This window comes from Lasioglossum baleicum, chromosome 7 (genome assembly GCF_051020765.1).
Source record: "Lasioglossum baleicum chromosome 7, iyLasBale1, whole genome shotgun sequence".
In the NCBI taxonomy this organism is placed as follows: domain Eukaryota; kingdom Metazoa; phylum Arthropoda; class Insecta; order Hymenoptera; family Halictidae; genus Lasioglossum; species Lasioglossum baleicum.
In genome coordinates, this window is record NC_134935.1 from 4,174,666 (window position 1) to 4,196,010 (window position 21,345).

Genomic DNA, 21,345 nt, shown 5'->3' on the forward strand with positions numbered 1-21,345 from the left:
ACAGGAAAAGCATTATTTTCAACTGATTACAATCGTTACAGGTAGGAAGAAATTTTGATACGGTTTCTGCATCTTGTAAGCGACGAAGAAAATGTTTCTTTTGCACAAAGATTCGCAAACTAGCCTTTTCTTTTTCAGTTACTGCGAGCATGAACGGAGTTTCGTTCAATTTCAGTCTCTCCGAAATCGCGCGCGTAAAAATATATGGGATTTTACAGGTGGGTCAGCGATCGAGCGTGGTTTTATCTGTTCCAGGATCAAAGTAGATCGCTCTGGGGATCTAACGGCCGACAAACTGCACTGTAAAAGCTAGTCGTTCGTTGTTCGTTGCTTTTGATTTCGATACACAACATCGAATTCGAGCCGAATCCACGTGGAAGCGAGCCAACGAAATAGCTAGCTCTAATCTGCGAACAAAACCATTCGGGGACGTCACGTCTCGCGTATTTATATACATATATACCTGTATACATATTTACAAAACGCTTTGTTATCGAACACACTCCCAAACACATGTACACGAGTCGAAGTCAAAGGTAATTCGCAGGAAAAAAAGGGACTCCGTTATTGCACCTGCCTTCGTGATCGTTTTGTTCGCCTGAACAAAATTAAATGAATGATCTAGCCGATCGAGATTCGGACCACGAATACAAACAAATTTATTAATACAATATTTATTTCAGAAAACACAGTGGAAAATTAGTTGTTTCCAGGAAAATTGTATCGAAATCGGCAACCGACTTTTTTTATGCGATTTATTACGTTGTTTTATACCTTGTTATCGTTTTGAGAACTGCGCAAAATCTAGATTCAGATTTATTGATCAGGATGGCGTCACCTTTGTTCTAATGTAAATCCTGGATGAATAAAAATGTTTTTCGAAATTCGATTCGAATGGGAATTTCTTCGACGATTACATTGTCATAGATCGTGTGAGAACAAAGCTGGCTGTACATATACGACTCTTTATTAATTAATTAGATTAGTGATTGAAAATTTCAATTTACGAAACTCGAGAAGTATAAAATTTCGGATTTTTGATCCTCGGTGTTTTTGATCGGTTTCGGGCTCGATCGGCTAAATGATAGCGTTATCGGGCGTGCGGTATAGTAGGGGATGGTTCGATTGTAAAATGGCGAGGAGAGACGACGGGGTATGCGCGGAATTTATTCGTCGTTGAGTAGCGTTTAGACGAGAAATTTTAGAGCGTTTTGCAACTTAATGAATAGAGGAGTGTCTGCTACTCCAAACGCCTTCGAAATTCGGGGAGCAATATCAATCGAGCCACTTTTACAGTCAACGATTTAAATTATTCTTATCATTAGTATCGTCATTATTATTGACATGTTTCACCATTATTCCGATGATCGTTATTATTCTAATTCTCGTTATCACGGTCACTGGTCATTGTAGCGCGGCACCGTCGATGACACGACGAGGAAACTCTGATTATACATAGAGCGCGGAATATATACAGATTGAGATCTATTACATTGCAAAGTGGCAATATCAAATCGTTGTTGATCCATTTACAGCGCCCACCTATTCTCCTGTTCCCATTAGGGATTGCAATCCCGCAATCCCGCGTCATTTCTTGGTCCCGCATTTCTTAAATAGGTGATGCAGGATCCGCAAATTTTGCAGGACTATGCGTATAACACTGTCCAACAGCTAAAAAGTATTTCGATTCCCACTATACGATTCTTATAGAGTTTTTCGCGCTGATTTTAAATCTGCCCTTAATTTTTCTTCTAGACGTACAGTTTTTGCAAAAATTGAGTTTTAAAAAATGATATATTTTTCAACTTTGAACAAACATTGTGATGTTATTATAAAAGATATTGAATTGATCTTTACAGCAAAAGAGATTCCTTAGACTTTCCCGAATACAGTGATATTCAATATTAATACATTATGATTGTTTAAACATGTTTCAACGATCATTAAAGACGGAGAGACACCACTTTTGCATCAATGTTTGACGATCTTTTTGAATTTATCTCAAAAAATAAGGGTCCAGCAAAAAATCGAACTATACCACGCGATAGAGCAGACTCTTATCTTGAGGAACCACCATTTCAAGTTTGCGTGGTCGACGATTTTTTCGAACCAGAAAGCAAAATATCTTCGCCCGACATGAGTTCGCGATTTATTGCCGAAAATCTTGAAAATCTGCAATTTTTACCATCTTTAAACGTTTGTAGCTCGTTGCAACGTCGACCGATTTTGACGAAATTTTCAGAATACAAAACGTATTTTTTAAATTTTCAATATAGGCCCACATAAAAAAGTTAAAAATTCAACTTTTACTATTTTTTCAACAATTCCGATCAATTGCAATTTTTGAAAAAATTTCTTTTCACATCCTTTAGTAAACTAACTGCTCTAGCTTCCCAAAAAAGTTCAGATCGTATAGTACAATATTAAAAAAGTTATCGTCTTCTTTAGAGTGCTCTTAAACTTTTGTCCGCTACTGTATACGTATATGTATATATTTCAATTATATAGTTTGTTTTCCAAAGAGAGATTTATTTTAATTTATGCAGATTTAGATTTTGTTTGTATTTTTTAAAGAAATTTTGACTACTACGATTAAAGATGATTATCTCATTAATCATTAAGTAAAATTTGTTTCTTCATTAAATATATATTAGATCGAAGAACTAAATCCTCATTTCCGCGGGACCCCGCGGGATTGCAATCCCCAGTTCCCATTCATCTAGCATCTAGCAGGTAAGCGACCGAAAATCACGTTTATACTGAGATCGCACCATCTGATTTCTATCGAAAGTGTATGTCGGAGATACAGAAGACGGCGAATCTCTTCTTCAGCCATGAACGATGCGTCTCGGTCTCGGGGAAGCAGGTGTTCGCTCGAAAGTGTAGAAGGACGGCCGAATCAGATGTCGCCGTTCATATAGCTATCTAAGGCCCATTTCGCCGGTGTGCTCTTCTTTCTCGCTCGTGCGCGCGGCTCCTAAGTGGACCGAAGAAATCGTTTATTGGCCTCGCAAGTGGGTTACCGGCACGGGGCTTCGTAAACTGCACGGATTAATTAGCCATAAAAAAAAAGCGAACGCGTAACAATCGTTATGCATACAAAGCGCCGTTGTATTTGGTGACGGACATTACGCATATTAATCAGTCCCGCGATTTTGGCATCATCTCTCTGGCGCTTCGCGTAGGTTTTGTCCGGCGAATCACTCTTGCGATTTCGCGTTTTCCTCTTGTATAACTGCTACAATAGTTTTTATTCTCGCGTTCTTTTGTTATGTAACCTTCTCTTTCTAATTTTTTAATCGTGAGACGTTCACGAATCTCGTCTTTCTTTTTTGCCGCTCACTGTATCATCTGGGAGATCGTTTCCGTATGCTGTAACAATTTCTTGTTTCATTCGTTATCCTTAGCCATTATTACTTTATATTTAGCAGAGACAGTAAAACATTATTCCAATTGCTCGAAAGCTTTCTACTAATTATATGCTTTCTATCAAGAGTTCTATGAACTATGTATTTCATAATTACTAGACGGCGGATTTTATATCCGCTATATTTTTATCGTATAAAAATCATTCAAAAAGAGGCATTTCGTAAAGGTCAAGGAACGAGATATCAAAAATAATATCGCGAACTTGTCTGAATATTATTTTCATGGAAATGTGTGATTGACGTCTCCGTAAAAGTGGGGCATATCGCCTAGGTTCACCGAATTCGCCGAGATGCATCAAGAAATAAATGTACAACCGTTGTTAGGTTCAAAAATTCAAGGAATTGAAGGAAAATAAAACGTACAAATAATGCGTCAGCCTGGATAAGTAGGTCGATTGTTATCCGCGTATGAAGCCGATTGGGTAACGAAAGGATCGCGGTTAATTTGCGAGCATTTCCGATTCTTTCTTCAGCAAAAAGCGTCGCTCGCTCGCAGTAGAACCGCCGCGCCGTGATTCCGTGCAGTTTTACATTCACCGGTAAGGCCATTGTGAGCAACATTGAAGCAGACAAATTACGCGTCCAATTATCGGCGATCATCGTACACCGTTATAACTCGATCGAGCTGCTCGATCGTATTTTCGTAACGCGTCCGTGTACCTAATACCTCGCCGAGTTTCCTTGCCGAGAACCGGTAATTATATCAGTTCTGTCGGGATGCTAGACTAGTTTCAGCGTCCGGAAAAACAGGAAGAAAGTCACGAACGGATAAATCGATCGTGAAAAATAAAAACGAAAACCAGTTGGTCCGATCGAAAACTTCGCTTCCACGGTGAATAAACTCGGGTCTAGTCGGTCGGTCATTGGGGATTTTTATTTTTCTTCGGCGACAGATTCTTTATTATTATTTATTTTATGAACGGACTGAGGTCCTTTTATATATATACAAATGTTTACAATAGAACAAAGACTTAACGTAAATTACTAAGAAAGGACATGCACAAAAAACTGTTGGTATACAGGTAGGTACTAATATTATCAGTTAATCCTGCGTAACTTTTTTTTGAAAGTGTGCAACGACCCATTAAAAAGTCAATACTATTATATGTATAGAGTGTTGGAATTCGCAATAATTCGATTTATAGGATTTATTAATCCATATATGGATTTGCATTTAAGTGTTTGAAAACCAGCTCGAGATCTTAAAGCACGTTCAGGTGCGTAAAAATTGATTTGCATTAGGAGAGAGGGACAATCTATTTGGTTATTAATTAAATTAAAAATAAAGCTCTGGTCGGATACTCTTCTGCGAGCAGACAATGTTTCCAAGTTGACTATGTTTAATATTGTGAAGGAATCGTGATCAAAGATTGACATAGGATTATTAATCTTATAAGAACAAAACCTAAGACATTTATGCTGCACTCTGTCGAGCATGATTTCGTAATTTAAGCTATTCGGAGACCATATAACTGCAGCAAATTCTAACCGGGGACGGACAAGGGTAATACACTCCTCAAAAGAATTAAGGGATCACTTGTGCGAACCCGAAAAATTGCTCTCACTTTACGTGATCATAACTCCGTTAAAAATTGCTGTACCGATATCGTTACACAATGGTTTCAAAGCCTGAACTCTAGTTTCAGATGCTCTGTTTCAAATTGTTGCTATGTTCATTTTTTACAAAGTTATAGCGAGATGAAGACAACATTGACGATTAACAAAAATTTGGTGTAACTTTGGAACATCACACGGGGAGAAACAAATTTTTTTGGTAAATCGCGTTAATATCATTTGGTAGGGCTATCTTCCCTGTGTAAATTGTGTAGTTGTTGCATATTGTGTGATTTTTTTTATTCGAGTTATTCAAAAGTGAAGTAAATGTTGGCTTTTTAACTTCAACTGACTCCAGAAAGCGAAAAAATTATCGTACAACCTTGTGCAAAAAAGCAATAGAAAGAGCATTTCTTTCTCTTCAAGGCACTATTATTGTTTTTTTCAATTTCATTAACATTTCGATATACCAGGTGTTTCTGAAAATATGCTTAAAAAATGCGCAATTTCCATTTTTCCTTTAACTCGCTGTATCTCGGCGAGAAATGATCGTAATACCATGATCCGAACGTCAGATTGAAGCAGACATTCTGCCGATTCGATTGAGTACCCCATGAACTAGCTGCGACAATTTTTTCCTATGGCAGCTGTATTTGAATACGCTACCGCCGCGCCCGTCCACAGTGGAAAATTTGGACCAAACTCGATTCAAAATCAAAGTACTTTCGATAGAAATGAGGTAAAGAAATGAAATTTTTTTAAAATTAAAGCTGAAACTTTGCAGAATGTGGGAAAAATAGGGAGATTATGGTACGAACGTTTTTTAACGTTGAGAAAATTCGTTAAACATGTAGAATTTCAAGAAAATGTGGTTTCTCCAGTACCACGTTCGGAAAACATTTTTTTTTACCATGCTATATATCATTTCCCGTAGATTATTTCACGCTGATTTCAAATCTGGTCTCAAAATTTGTCTACGACCTCAGGATTTTGCAAATCGATTTATGATCACGTAAAGTGGGACCAATTTTTCGGGTTCGCACAAGTGATCCCTTAATTCTTTTGAGGAGTGTATATAGCAATGTAATTGTGTGTATTGAGTGAAAATCAGTAGAAAAGCGTAGTATAAACCCGAGTGTTCTTGAGGCGGAGTTAACAATATCATGAATATGGTTGGAAAAGTTCAAGGTTGAGGAGAAATGAATTCCTAAGTCCTTTACCTCACTTATTGAGGAGAGATATAGTCATTGAGACGGTAAGGATATATGAATGGTACAGAGCGACGGGAAGACCGCATAACATGGCATTTTTTAATATTGAGTTCCATACCATTCTTGAATCACCACTTTTTCCTATAAAATTTCGATTGTTTCTATAAAAGACCATTCCGGTTCCGGCCATAGTTGGCTTCTCGAGGGGCTATCCTACTTTTAAATTCCATTTTTCCTAACAATTTTTAGTAATTCTTTTGAAAAGAGAAAAGAATTGAATTTTTGGAATACCCGCCGCTTAATCTGGTGGATAGAATTCGAGGCAACGAGAGACTCCCCAAGTTTGATTAACGCTGCTGGAATTTATGCGACCGGTCGGAGCATCAGGTGTATCAATGGGTAATCGATTACCGTTCTAATAAAATGGTAATATTTGAGCGCTCTTCTGGATCTTCGGTTTAATGAAAGCGACGAGGACTGTCGATCATTACAATTCGTACACCGGAAGCTCGTACGTATTCATTAATTAATGCGAAGAGTACGGTCAGAGAAAAATACATACGAAAGTACTCCCAGAAGTACCCGACCTAACAAAGAAAACACAAAAAATTTGAGAAAAAATAACTTTATTTCTCAACGTAGTCTCCTTTTGGCTCGATACACTTTTCCCAGCGATATTCAATAGCTTCGATACCCTGTTTAGTTTTAGTGAGATCCGTCGAGCCAGAGTTGGGCAAAAATTTAATCAACGATTGACGACTTTTCTTCTTCAATCTTTAATCGCAATTAACAATTAATCTCCTCGTTTAGTCGTTAAAATTGTGGTTAACGATTAAATACTTATTAATCGTTAATTGCGATTAACAGTTATTAATCTTCAATCGGATAATTGATTAATGATTAACTGCTGAAATTTCGAAATGAAATACTTAATCAGAACTGTATGAATACTGAAAAAACTGTAAACTGAGTTTAGGTGTATTGTCGTTTGGTCTATAATACAAACTCTGATTACGTGCTTTAGTTATTATTCCTGGAAAGCTACGACCATGTTTTTGTTGAAATATATTATCTTCTTATTACAATTTATTACAATTTATGGATGGACGATGAAGCGATTGACTTCAACAATTGATTAAATCATCCGATTTTTCGATGATTCCTTTTTTTAATTAACGATTAACGATTAAATCAATCGATTGAGTCAATCGCCGATTTTTCGACGATTTCTCCATTTAATCAACGATTGACGATTAACTTCATCAATCGATTAAATCAATCATGATTAAAATTTTAATCGATTAATGCCCAACTCAAAATAGCCATCAACCGCAGACTCCACCTCTTCATTGTTAGCAAATCTTTTACCACCGAGCCATTTTTTCAAGTTTGGAAAGAGAAAATAGTCTGAGGGGGCTAAATCTGGCGAATGGGGTGCGTGAGGAAGCAATTCGATCTTTAACTCACTGATTTTGTCCACCGCGATACCGGATGTGTGAACTAGTGCATTGTCCGGATGGAACAACACTTTCTTTCTCGCTAAATGCTATTGGTGGCTGTCAAACAAACACTAAACAACGTAGCGTCTTCAAGATTGTACTTTTGGCTATATGTAGTAAGTTTTTAAATAACAACCGCCAGAGCTATATGTCAAGGTCGGGTACTTCTGGGACTACCCTCGTATATCTTAAAAGTTCGTTAATTTCGGAAGAACGCGTCTTCTGCGAAATTGATAGGACGCGGTGCACGGAGGAGAAGACGAGGCTGCGAAAAGGGGGATGCGAAAAAGCACCGAGGGGGTTCAAAGCGTTCAGTGTACGCGAGGCGGGAAAAAGGGGGGCACAGCTTATAACATAATTGCTTAAGAAAGTTCGGAATGCCCGGCGAATATACGGCGCGGCGCGGCGAGTGGCCGCGGCAGAAGTAGTTCACGCGCGTTTCGCAAAACTTGTCCGTAAGCTGAGCCGGCTGCTACGTTTATATCCTGCTATGACCGTTCCTTTTCTCATCCTCGAAACGGGACCGCATCGCAATTATGCGCGTCCAGCATATTCGCGACTTTTTCCCTCGTTCTCTTCCGTTTGCTGTTTTCTTTTCCACCGAACTTCCGCGCTCGCGTGTTCTTACATTTTTTCGTTACCTTTACACGGTGTCCCAAGAATGTTTTACGTCCTTGGAAGGGACGAACAAGATTTAATATAGTAACGATTGTAATAAACCTCGATGCTTCAGCTGCTACGACTTTGTAAAACTTTAATGTCTTACTTATACATATATGATTGATTTTACGCTATTCATGTTAAGCGCTCCTTAAGTGAAATTGCTACTCGAAGTCCATTAACGAGGTTTATCTATACCAATAAACTTGCCAATTAGTACTAATTGCTAATTAAATCGATACCTACGACCAAGTAAAGCAAAGCACATTCTCGATTGAACGCCTGCAGGAACCGATAGCCATATGTATTAACAGAGACAGTAAAACCCTGTTTAACATCTTTTAATTCATTCATATATTTATTAATTAATTTGTGATGGTTTTCGAGCATTAAAAAAGCTTCGCTATAACAGTACCCGACGATAACAATAATGGCGCGCTTATTTTTAACGTATGGGAACGGCCGTCCAACTGAGATGACACTAACTGATAGTTTGATTGCCGTTAAACTGAATTGAGCCGTACTGCGACCTTCAAGTGAAAAGATTGAGTGTTAAGGTCTGCGGAACACTTAGGGGAGAGTATTGTTGCAAGGTCACGCTGAAATCACGGACGCGGGTTTCACCGAGACATTATTTTGACACGCGAGAACACGTCGGAACTAAGTTTCACGGTAGTATTAAGCGACGTCAGTGTGGATCGACATTAACTGTGACCGACATACACATATTTCTTGTATGCAATACTAGCAACGTGTGACGAGCAGTATACACGGTGTCTCGGGATTCGCGATACGTCTTTTCACGTTGAAAACAGCATAACTTTATTCTTGGATTTTTATAATTTGCACCGTTTGATAAATGCATAAAAATTCGCAGTCTCTCTCTCTCTCTCTCTCTCTCTCTCTACCGACAACTTTATAAAGTGGAAAACGATACAGCAATATTTTTTAATTTTCTAGATGCTCTTACCGTTCTCCATTTGATCGACGCATGAAATCCGCCGAAAATGGTCCGCAAACCATGGTTTTTATGAGCGAAGCGTATCGAATCCATATCGAAAAGCAGCAAAGTCAGATAGTATGGGGACCATTGACTTCGGTGCAACGGTGTGTACGGTGTGTCTGCACGACACGTTTCAGCTCCTGGCTCCTCGCCGTAAAAGTCGAAACGGTTGGAAAACTGTCGAGCTAACTGGAAAAACATGAAGGCCAGTCGGCGCTGCGCAACAAAACGTTTAACCATCGAGTCGCCGCGCGCGCCGCGCCGTTTTAAACATATCCGCCAGCCTTTAGACGCCTAGTGGTCAAACTAGAACTTTGCACTCGGTTTTTTCTTAACGGGGAAAGTCGATATTACGAAATCGTTCGCGCAGATATTACACGAGCAGCCTATGAATACAAAAATTCGATTAAGATACGAGAGAGATTGCAGTATCCGATTCTAAATCACATCTCCGACCAAGTCGCACGTGGAACGTGCTTGGATTCTTCTATTCGGCGACCGTATTACGATTGACGTTTCGATAGGAGCGTCAATTGCGATCATATTCATTGAATAATACCTAGCTCGAGCGTTCGCAAGTACGTCAGGAAATTATTTATGCAGTGTGACACGCTGCAAAGGGAAGGAAAATATGATGCGACAAGGGGGTGAAAGGGTTCCCGAAAATCGGAAGGATCTTCTCAAGGAGATTCCGTAACCGGAAACCGGATGCCGGATGCCATTCCGGACCCGTTCCCCACGCACCACAGGCTAGATCGCGTTAATCATGACACAGCTGAGCGGTCGGGATCGATCACTGTCGAAACGACCGGTAGACAGGGAGCCACATCGGGGCATCACGCGTCCACGCAATGTGTTATAGTTAACTTTCCACGGTACAGGTGGAAAGCCCGATCCAATTCGAGCGTCTGTTTTCGTAGCAAGTAATAGTGAAGTCGATTCACGGAATAAGAAGGAAGGGTCAGCCGAAGCCTACTTTCTTCCTCTGAATTGTCTCGAACGCTGCGCCGCGCTGGGAAGGGGGGCCCCGTTCACTGGGAGAAGCCTGGCCCCCTCTTGGCAGCGGTCAGCCAGTGTGTGCCAGTCGTTACGACTATAGCGAGCGAATCTCGGCGAGTCGATGGGCCCGTATTTTTAGCCCGCGAATTTTTCCTCGGCAAAGTTTTCGTAAACGTATCGATCCGAGACGAGACGAGAGCTTGATCGTCTATCGCCGGTCTTCAGGGATCGTCGTCGCGCGTCTTCCGGTCCGCTGGGATTTCCAACGAGTTCTCTCCATTCTCGAAGCCGGCTATCGATCCCCCAAGGTTCATCCTGTCGATGTTCAACCACTTCCCGTGATCGACTGCTCTCTGGCTTCACTCGGCTGCGAAGTGGACTTCGAGACGTTCGAACTGTGAGTACACTCGCTCTCTAGCCGAACCATTTTATCAGGAAGTTTCGAGAGCCGCCCGGCATTCGACGAGGCCCGACTGATTATCCCGCATATGCTAAACCGTTTTCGATCTTCGCCGTCGAGCCGTGCCGCGCACCGCGCCGGAGCTCTTTGATCCTGGGATTACTGCCGCGCGGCGCTCGGGGATGCCCGAGTTTCGAACGAGCGCGATCGCCCGGGTTGTTTTAATCAGACGGATTGTTGTCGCGGTTTGCTTGCGATCCGGGACGATGCTGTGATTGAATTACAATGGGCCAGGAAAGGATTCGTGCGCCTGCTAGACCCGTAACTGCTTCTTGGAAAGCAACTAGACTCTCGGGAACTACGGGAACCAATCTGTGCGGGTCCCATGAAAAATTAGATCATCAGAGTCCCACAACGGTGTAGGCCGTAGGCGCATGACGCAAACATGGGGAGGCAATAGCGAGCGAACGACAGTTTCACCTAAATATTGCACCTTCGTTAACTAATTCATGAATGAGCAGGTTAGTTGAATGACACAGCAGTCGAGACAAAAGTACCCTACGAGGAATAAAAACTAAATTAAAATGTTGAAAGAACATTTTTTGGAAATCACAACTGTGCCAGGAATTACAAAGCAAACAGCCAACAGCTCCGAGCCTGAATTGCAAAAATACGTTCCGTTGATTTCATTCCCCACCTTCGCCTCTCGCATTTTCCTGCCATCGAGTTCGTCATTTAAGGCTGCAGTGTCTATGAGTGACGAAAGAAATTCTCACGGAGAGTGTCTTAATTAACACATTGTTTTATCTACATCGGACAAGAAACTATATTATCCTTGTTCATGTACCATTATTGTCTTCCTATCTGACGTTGTACTGTCGTTCACTCCGCACAATTAAAGACTCCACTTGTACGGAACAATACTCCACGGTAATTGTGTTGATATCGGTTTATTACAATCTTCGCGTCACATTCTGCTTTTCCAACGTGCGTGTTCGTTTGTTTCTACAGGGTCTGTCCGGAAAGTAGTACAACCACATTTAAAAAAAAAATCTATTAAACATATGGGTATAAACCTTTAAATTTCTGCAAAGTAGGACCCTTGGGTGTCGACACATTTTTTCTAGCACGATTTCCATGCTTCGTATGCTCCCTGGAAGGCATTATCTGGAGCTTCTCGTAGTACCTTCGTCGCAGCCTCGTCGAGCACTACCAACCAAAACATTTCCATAGATTACGGGCAAAACAGTAAACGGTACTTCTTAGTTGGATCACAACACTTTCTCAAACCCCTTACAGTCCTGACTTGTCTCCCGCCGACTTCTTCTTGTTTCCAAAAATTAAAAATGTGCTAAAAGGATGCCATTTTGAAAGCGTGGAACGCGTCAAAGAGGCTGTGACGAGGGTACTACGATAGGTTCCAAAAAACGCCTTCCAGGAAGCATACGAAGCATGGAAATCGCGCTGGAAAAAATGTGTCGACGCCCAAGGACCCATAAGTTTAATAGACTTTTTTTTAAAAATGTGGTTGCATTACTTTCCGGACAGACTCTGTATAACTATTTTAGGCGGTTTTCCATTAAAACGAAGAAATAAAAAGATCAATAGATAAAGACTAATTCTCTTCAGACCTCCAACAATCTATGTTCTACTACAAATAGTTTGCTGTATAGTTAGTTGTCGATCCTTAAGGATGTTCTGGAAGTACAATGGGAGACAAAAGTACAACAAATTCGAAATTCATCAATATATTGGCAATGAAAGTCATTCACGAGTATATTTTGCATTTTAAAAAAATAGATTAATTTAAAAAGTTATCGTTTAATTAGTGAATTTCATGTTATATTTATTTTTTAATCAAATTGTCTTCATATTATAAAAAGTTGTAAGTGACTTTTTCGAATAATTGTACCCTCTGATTGTAGCTATATTCAGTGGTCTACACAGTTGTCGCGTTTCCATGCTAGTTAGATGACAACCATAGACATATAGAGATAGACTGCGCCGTCTTATGGGCGAGTTGAAGCCCACAATGGCGGCGCGCGGTACAAAGAGTGAGAGAGAGAGCATTAGCCGGGGTCCATAGCGCTCTCTTTCTATATGATGTGTCGACACATCAATTAGAAAGAGAGCGCTATGGACCCCGGCTAATGCTCTCTCTCTCTCGCACGCCGCCATTGTGGGCTTCAGCGCTTCGTTCAGGCCGCGCAGTCTATCTCTATATGTCTATGATGACAACACGATAAATTTGACGTTTTGTAACAGTTTATAGTTTTTTGCTCTGTAGCTGGTTAGTAAATCCTAATAAATTTTGAACATAATTAATTACATAATCTTTACTATGTATAAAAAAAACTGGAGTTTCTAGTTGAAAGGCAGTAGTATATCTTTGGATTGTAACTAGAAAGGGACTAGAATCTTACCAGATTTTGGGTCGAAACATGTACGAGCAAATTTTGGGCTGGGTGAGGGCTCATTCGAAAGAGGAAGGTTCACCGCATGGTGCTCTGGTCACGAGGTTAACGAGATTATGTTTATATCTAATAATATGAGTGTCCAAAGTAGAGAGAAAATCGAGAAAAAATCCCGCAGATTTCAATGTATTTTTCAGTCTCTAAAAGCCTTTTTTGACTGATAGGATGACCAGAGCACCATGGGGTGAACCTTCCTCTTTCGAATGAGCCCTCACCCAGCCCAAAATTTGCTCGCACAAGGACATTGAGCGAAAAATCGCAAACCCATGTTTCGACTCAAAATCTAGTAGATTCTAGTCCCTTTCTAGTTACAATCCAAAGGTATACTACCGCCTCAAATAGGGTTTGAAGTAGAATTTTATGAATTCTCCACAAGAAGACGTGTTAAAATGTGCAAACTTTAAGTTGCTATAATTCTGAAACGGTGCAGTGAATCGAACCCAAACTTTGGTAATTGCATTAACGTGGTAAGAATTATATCTTGTCAAATTTTCAAAAATTTTGTTGCGTTTTTATATACCTCCAGAACATCCTTAAGGATGGTCCACAGCAAGCCTGAGAAAAGTGGTCCACGTTTTTCGATTTCACATTCACTTTTGCTACACTTCACCGCCCAGAGCACGAGTTTGAAAATGGTGAAATCGCGAATTCACAAACGGCGGAAGGTCATGCTAATGGGATTCCGACACTCGCGGCGCGCATTCCCGCTGAATTAGTTAAACCTCGGCGATTTAATTCCCGCCGGTCAATATCAAATCGCTCTAATAATAATAGTTACACGGATCGCCCGTCTCTCGGTCTCGGTATCGATTCGTAATCCACTTTCAAACGTGAGAAACTTCCATCGCATTAGTTATCTCGTTTGCGAGGACATCTAGAGTTATCTCCAAAGTACCATCGCACGGTCCATACATTTTTTCTTCGATCGTCTCCTCGACGGTGTTTCCCTTTTCTCCTTTCTCTCGTTTGCTTATCGGTAGATTGATTGTACGTCTTTCAGGAGACGTCACAGAGACCACTGTACTACTTTCAACTTACTTTTAAGAAGGAATTCCATCCCGTAGTACATATGTATAATGTGTTACCATTGGCACATAGAATATATTCCGATAAGAAAACTGTTTTTTCTATTTTAACACATTGTTTTCTACGACAATTCGCAATGGCCTCGTGAATACCCAACATCAACTATTCTAGGAATATCGAAGCAGTTTCCGGTCAGCCAGTGTCCGCAGAGAACCGGAGAAGCACCGTGCACGTATCTAGTACTTGCTCCGAGATCTAACATACTTCCAGCTGTTTTCTCCGGTGCGATCGAGAAAAATTCTTCGGCTCGCGGAACTCGATCAACGAACTGTTTCTCCATTCACGTTCGTTCCACGCGGAACTCCGCCGGTAATCGGTTTTCCCGACACGAAAATTTTGATGTTTTCCCCTGAAAAATTTCTCGTCCTCGTCCCACAACTCATCCCCAAATACTTCCGGCTTCTTCGGCGATAATTCATTTCTATACGAATTCATACCACACTATTTTGTTAATAAATTTTTTAATGTTTTCGGCGCAACGGTTCGATCGTTTATTACGAATTATAAAGCAATTTTGCTAATTGTCAAACAAAATCAACGTTTCGATCCTAGTTTGGATCTTTTTCAAGATTTATTTCAATCGCGTCTGTAAAGTAAATATGTTATAATAATTTTGAGAAAACAGAATTATTGAATGATTGAATGTAAGAAATATTGTACATAAAGACACACTCGCTTGCTTTGGGGAAAATAACTTTATTGCTTTATAATTCGTAATAAACGATTTAACCGTTGCGCCGAAAACATTTAAAAATTTATTATTAATAGCAAATACGATCGACAGAAGAAACATATATACGCTATTTTGTACTTTGGAATAAAGGTGTGTTTCATTATTCAGAAGAGAAACAGGATTTCCACTTTTGAAGTGTAATTTTGTGGCGAGTAGACAAAATCTTCTACAGGAATTGAAAACAGGCGTTGTTGGTTTTGACGTTAACAAAGTTATACTGTTACGAATGGAGACTTTTATGACGGACTGTATTTCGTATGTTTTACAATCGTCCTGGAAACGTTGACCAGCGCGGGGAACATTAGCCCTGGGCTATAATGGAGGAAAATTATTCCAGAAACAGTGAACACGTTAGCCGGACATTACAGATTGTGTGGGTGGTCGCGGGAGGGAAGGCGGGGTCATAAATGTCATTCGAGTAGCCATTAAAACTGCGATATTCCCCGGGAGTAACTCGAAAGTGCAATAACTGGATTCGCGGGAGATGCGCGTTATATATGGAGATACTTTGAGTCAAGTAGCCCCTGTAGATGATGCTGCAGCTTAGGAAACAATTGACATAAGTAAGACGAAGTGGGGCAATACGTTCCACTTCGGACGAGAGTTCGTAGCGCTTCAAGAATCGCGGGTGAAATCACGTTGGCATGCCCGCCGCAAAATTCAAAGCAGTAGGCAGACCAGTGCTCGCTTAAATTTCCCAGACCTGGTACACCGAAATTTCCGCGACCCGTCTCCGCTCTTTCCCGCCACAGTGGGCCAGAAACCGATCTTTTTGGACAAAAATCTGCCGACAACTCAGTTTTTCATCGATTCAATTGGAATTTTTTTTGAAAAGTTCGTGAAGGACTATACTTTGATGACGTGCTGCGCGAAAATCGTTAAGTTAAAGTGCAAAATTCTTTGAAAGAGCTATCAATCACAGTTGATGTTGTCAAACAGGGAGCTGGTACATGAAATACTGGGAACGTGGCCCGAACTTTCTTTAGAAAAGCCGAATCAGTTGCTGCAGTGACTGGATTAAACGCGGTTATTATCACAAGATTGCATAACATTCTTCAGGTAATTACATGTGACAAGAAAGCTGATTCTGTGAAATTCAAAGAATATTGTTCGGAGACGGCTAAATTGTGCATTCAAATTTATCCATGGTATAAACTACCTCCATCAGTTCATAAGGTACTGCAACATGGAAGTCAAGTACATACTTGCTACATTTGAACTGCCAATTGGTTTGTATTCAGAAGAGCCACAAGAGGCAAATAATAAAGTCTTCAGGAAATCACGAGCTGAAAACTCCCGAATGTGTTGCCGCAAAAAGACAAATATAGATATTATACGGCATATGTTATTATCATCCGATCCACTTATAAGCTCTCTAAGAATAAAGAATGGCCAGCACAGGGAAGTTCTTGCTCAAGAAGCGAAACGCTGCTGTTGAATGAATAAATTAATGGTAAGTCTCATAAGTGCCGAATGTAATTCTATTCAATTGGTAATTCTCAGACCAGATTTACAGTTTAAAATTTTGCGGTTTAGGGTTTAGGGTTAAGAAGTGTCGGCAACTCAGCTGGGACATGCAAATTTATGGTATGGGCGGATGAAGTATCGGAGTTATTGGGCTTTGTAGATAAGGATTCTGGATTGTGACAGTTAACGCTTTTCGCGCAGCACGTCATCAAAGTATAGTCCTTCACGAACATTTAAAAAAAAATTCCAATTGAATCGATGAAAAACTGAGTTGTCGGCAGATTTTTGTCCAAAAAGATCGGTTTCTGGCCCACTGTGCGGCTCGGCGGGGCCTTGTCTCGGTAGACGAGAAAAAGCAGATAGACGCGCTTCAAAGGTTACATATAAAACTAGACCGATGTACGTAATGTTTGGACTCATTTTAATCGAAAGAATCTCAACTATTCTTCTCTTACTATTCACTGGTGTGTACCACGTTTGACAAAGTACGAAAAAAATTACGTTATCGCAAAAACAGCCGAATGCACCAACATTCGTAGATTGTTCGTGGAACGATCGGACGAGCGATCGCGACGTGTTCGACATCGAGATCGATAGAGAAATGTGTGGCAGCGTCGTGCAATCTAGATGACCGCGTAGAACGTGGAGGATACAGTGTCCGGTAGCCGCGTGTTATTTACGATATACATAGACTGCAATATTATCGAGCAGGCTCGACGGTTCGGCCGCCTCGGGCCATGAATTCGTTCGGCGAATATCCCGTCGTCCGCCATCTTCACTATTTTTCCTCCGGCACGGCGGTGTCCAGAACCGTCGCCGACGCGAAATGAATGGCCACGATTTACACCGCATCCTGTAAATACGTATGTACGTATGTATACATATATGTATGTACCGCAACAACTGTCCATTCCCACTTTACCGTTCTACTCCGTTCTGCTCCGTTCTGTACTTTCAATTATCACGTCGGCGCGTTCATGCTTCGTGTCTCCGGGAAATGAATCCGCGGACTTTTTCTGTTTTGTTTTGTTTTGTTTGCCCCTATTCAAAGTAGTCTGTCGCGATCCGGCGAACACCGATTAAAACATCTTTAACCCTTTGCGACTGGCCCTCTTCTATTTCAGAATATCTATATTTAACAATGTATGAAGTTTTCACATCTATCGTGCACATCTTTCTCACACGTGTCACGTGCCGAGGCTTTACCGTACCGATCGTTTATCGTGAGGTGGAAATTGTGGATCGGGGAACAGGCGGTTCCTACGGGATCCACGGGACATCGTTTCCTTCGGTGCCCCCGATGACGGTATTAAATCGATCGGCGCCAAACAAATCGACAAGGCCGCGCGGGGGGTTTTGAATTCATGCGAATTCAAGCAACGGACCCACTCGAACTGCTCCGCGTTATTATTCACGCATCGACGGAGGCCGCTCAGGCGGAATACACGAACCACCGGAATCGATAGGTCGCGTTCGACGTATCAGCCCTTCGACGCCCCCTTTGCCCCCCTTTGTCCCCTTTGTCCCCTTTCGCCCTCGTTCCCTCTATGCACGCCCGTTTCCGACTGTTTACGGTACCTACTCTTTTTCATAAATCGAAACGCTCCGTCGGTCTTTCAATCGACCGGGATGATAGATATCGCGCCCAGTGAATTTCATAGGAAAATTGAGATAATAAGTCACCGTTTCGGAACGGGCTCCAACAATAGGCTTGACGGGATTATATTGTCGCGGTTGAAGAGGAGTAACTCATTCTGTTCGGTTGCCGGTCGCCTGTAGGGAAAAAATTGCCCGCCGAGATATTAATTGCCGGAGTCCATTCTTTCGGGAACTTCCTTTTCCATACTCATTCTCGGGCGATTATCGAGCACAATTTAACGCCGCATCCGCCCGTTCTCTCGGACACTGTCTTTCGAATTACAATACTCTGGCGAAGAAAGAGTTTACCAGATATAAATTACTATCTTTACTACATCTATCCGGTTCTCAAGTGGTACGACTAATTTCTATGGGATCGTATACAATAATGTTTGGAGATGGGAAAGTGCCTTTAACCCCGAAGATAACCCCACCATTAGTTACTGGATAAGTAAGACAAAGTATGTACGAGTTCGGACTCGGAAACAGAAAGTAAGGACGGTGTTAAAGGTATCGAGAAAAATGTCTAGAGTAAAAGTCACTCGGCGAATAGATGAACAGAGATTATACCGGGGAGAACTGCTATTCATCGGTCTGTTGTACATTTAACAACTTTTCCCTCGCGTCTTGCTTTACTCTTCCTTAGAACCTGAGGACCACCTTATCGATACTGTATCGAAACCGGCGCGCGGTGCATAGCGGGCGACATTTCGCGAAAATTCCTGCCCCCAGCCCCGGCCGGGGAACTCCCTGTTGAATTCTGACAGAAACAGACACCGATTTCGGATATCGGACGCGTGAGCGCGCGGTTCGCGGCTCGCGGCTCGCTTATTCGCGAGTGCGAGAGAGGCGAAAATCGAACGTGCGTCGACCTACTTGCTGACGAGCGCTCTAGGTGAAATTTGATTGTGCCCTGGGACGAGCCGTGGGTTTTCGATGAATGCCCACTCGACCGACGCCGAGCTGGTCTAATTAAGCAATCGAAATCATCGCCTCGAACGTTCCGGGGATCCGAATCGAATTCTATCACGGAACGATAACGAAATGTTAACGAAAAACCTTTTAATCTTGCATGTTGCTGGAAACCGGCGAGGGTACAGCATCAAGTCTATTTCGCGATTAACCCGCTCGCTCCACGGGAAGGCTGTAATTCGCTTTTCATTACTGTGGGATTCACGATAACTTCGGAATCGTTATCAAGATTCGCGAGAAACTTTCCCGGTCCGCACGCGATCGACACAAGATACATCTTGTCTCGGTAAGTACGCACGTATCGACACGCATCGAACGATTTTAACACGATCATCGCGTAATCACGTCGATCTTTCGAGAAAGATCATTAGAAAATTGGCGGTGAGCGATGGATTAAGCAGCTGCGATAGATAAAGCGTCAGGCTAGATACAGCATCATTCAATATCTACTTCAATTTACGACCGATCCGGGCCCAGAATCACCGGGCGCAAACGCGGAAACAAAAGAAACGCGGTAACGTCGAACGTTCCTCAATCTGAGATCTCAAAGGCAGTTCTTCCTCCGGAGCGTGCCTCTCGACGAGAAAAAGCCCCAGTTTCGTTTAATGATCCCGGGGATCCCAGGGGAGCAAAGGGATTCGCAGAAGTCTTGCGCCGAGAAGGATCTGCTCTCGCTCTGCCATTCATTCTACTTATTGTTAGCCGCGTAACCGAAGTACGTTTGTTTCGTGCTCTCGAAATAATTAAAAAGTTGCGCGCGTCCGTGTCGTAAATAATGCTTTTCCGAAAGGCTTTGAAACCGAGCCGTTCAGACGAAGAGAGGCCTCGTCAGAGTCGCCGCGTCTCGTCGCGTGCTCGTTAACGGCGCGGCGCCGCCGTTTCGCGAATCGCTCAGCGTTTTTAACCCCACCGCCACCCCCCCTCTCGCCCCTCCCACCCAATGCCTCGCGAGTAACGCGAGGAACCCGTGCTTAGAAACTGCAACCGCGAAAGCCAAGGTGGGGGCCGACCGAGAAATTGCGTTTGCTCCTTAAACCGGGGAAAGTTCTTTTTTTCTCCCCTCCCCCTCTCCCTCCACTTTTTTGTATCGGTCACGCCGTTCAAGGCGTGTTTACGCGAACGGATAACTGGAACGATCAATCCGCGAGGATCTCGGAAACCGTCTTCAAACGAAAACGCTGCTTCCGGTGCCGCAACCTTCGCGAGCAACTTCCGGTCTGCGCTTACACCAACGAAATCGGCATCAAACGTTCGTTGCTGCACGCCGCGCCGCACAGTGGGACCTTTCGTCCAAATCGGAAACAAAATCAAAGAACTTTCGATAGAAATGAGGTAGAGCGATGAAATTTTTTAAAAATTAAAGCTGAAACTTGACAGAATATGGGAAAAATAGGGAGATTATTGTACGAACGTTTTATAACCTTGAGAAAATTCGTTAAACTTTCACAATTTCAAGAAAATTGCAGTTTTTTCAATACCACGTGCAGAAAAAATTTTTTTTTAACATGCTACATCTCATTTCCCGTAGATTATTTCACGCTGATTTCAAATCTGGTCTCAAAATTTGTCTACGGCCTCAGGATATTGTAAAATCGATTTCTTGAAATTCTACATGCTTAACGAATTTTCTCAAGGTTAAAAAACGTTCGTACCATAATCTCCCTGTTTTTCCCATATTCTGCAAAGTTTCAGCTTTAATTTTTAAAAAATTCCATCGCTCTACCTCATTTCTATCGAAAGTTCTTTGATTTTGTCTCCGATTTGGACGAAAGGTCCCACTGTGCGCCGCACAGAATATGAAATAATTATGAAGATTGTGGTACGAACGTTTTTTAACCTTGAAAAAATACGTTAAACTTGCACAATTTCAAGAAAATTGTCGTTTTTCCAATACTACGTGCGGAAGAAAATGTTTTTAAACATGCGACGCATCCTTTCATGTAGATTTTTTCACGCTGATTTCAAATCTGGTCTCAAAATTTGTCTACGACCTCAGGATTTTGCAAGAAATCGGGTTTTGTGAACACAACTTATGAAATCATTTTTTTCGTTGAAATGATTTGATAACCCACTAGTTTGAAGGTATATTGTATTCTCCTATATAAAACACAATAAAATTAAACATAATGAAGTATTTGAATGATAATGAAGTAAGGTAAGTATTTAAATCTTTTTAACTTACTTCTCATCAACGAATTCTTTAACTTCTGGTGATAAAAAT

The 21,345-nt window shown here is 41.6% G+C and overlaps 1 protein-coding gene across 1 annotated transcript in view; it reads left to right on the plus strand.

Moving 5' to 3' along the window:
• The first annotated feature begins 7,563 nt into the window (after positions 1–7,563).
• The window catches only part of LOC143210538 (uncharacterized), a 50,143-nt gene continuing 36,361 nt past the window's right edge, over positions 7,564–21,345 (plus strand). Inside the window, exon 1 of the mRNA XM_076427459.1 lies at positions 7,564–10,751. The gene's annotated coding sequence lies outside the window, so the exon portion shown is untranslated. The remainder of the gene's footprint in view (positions 10,752–21,345) is intronic.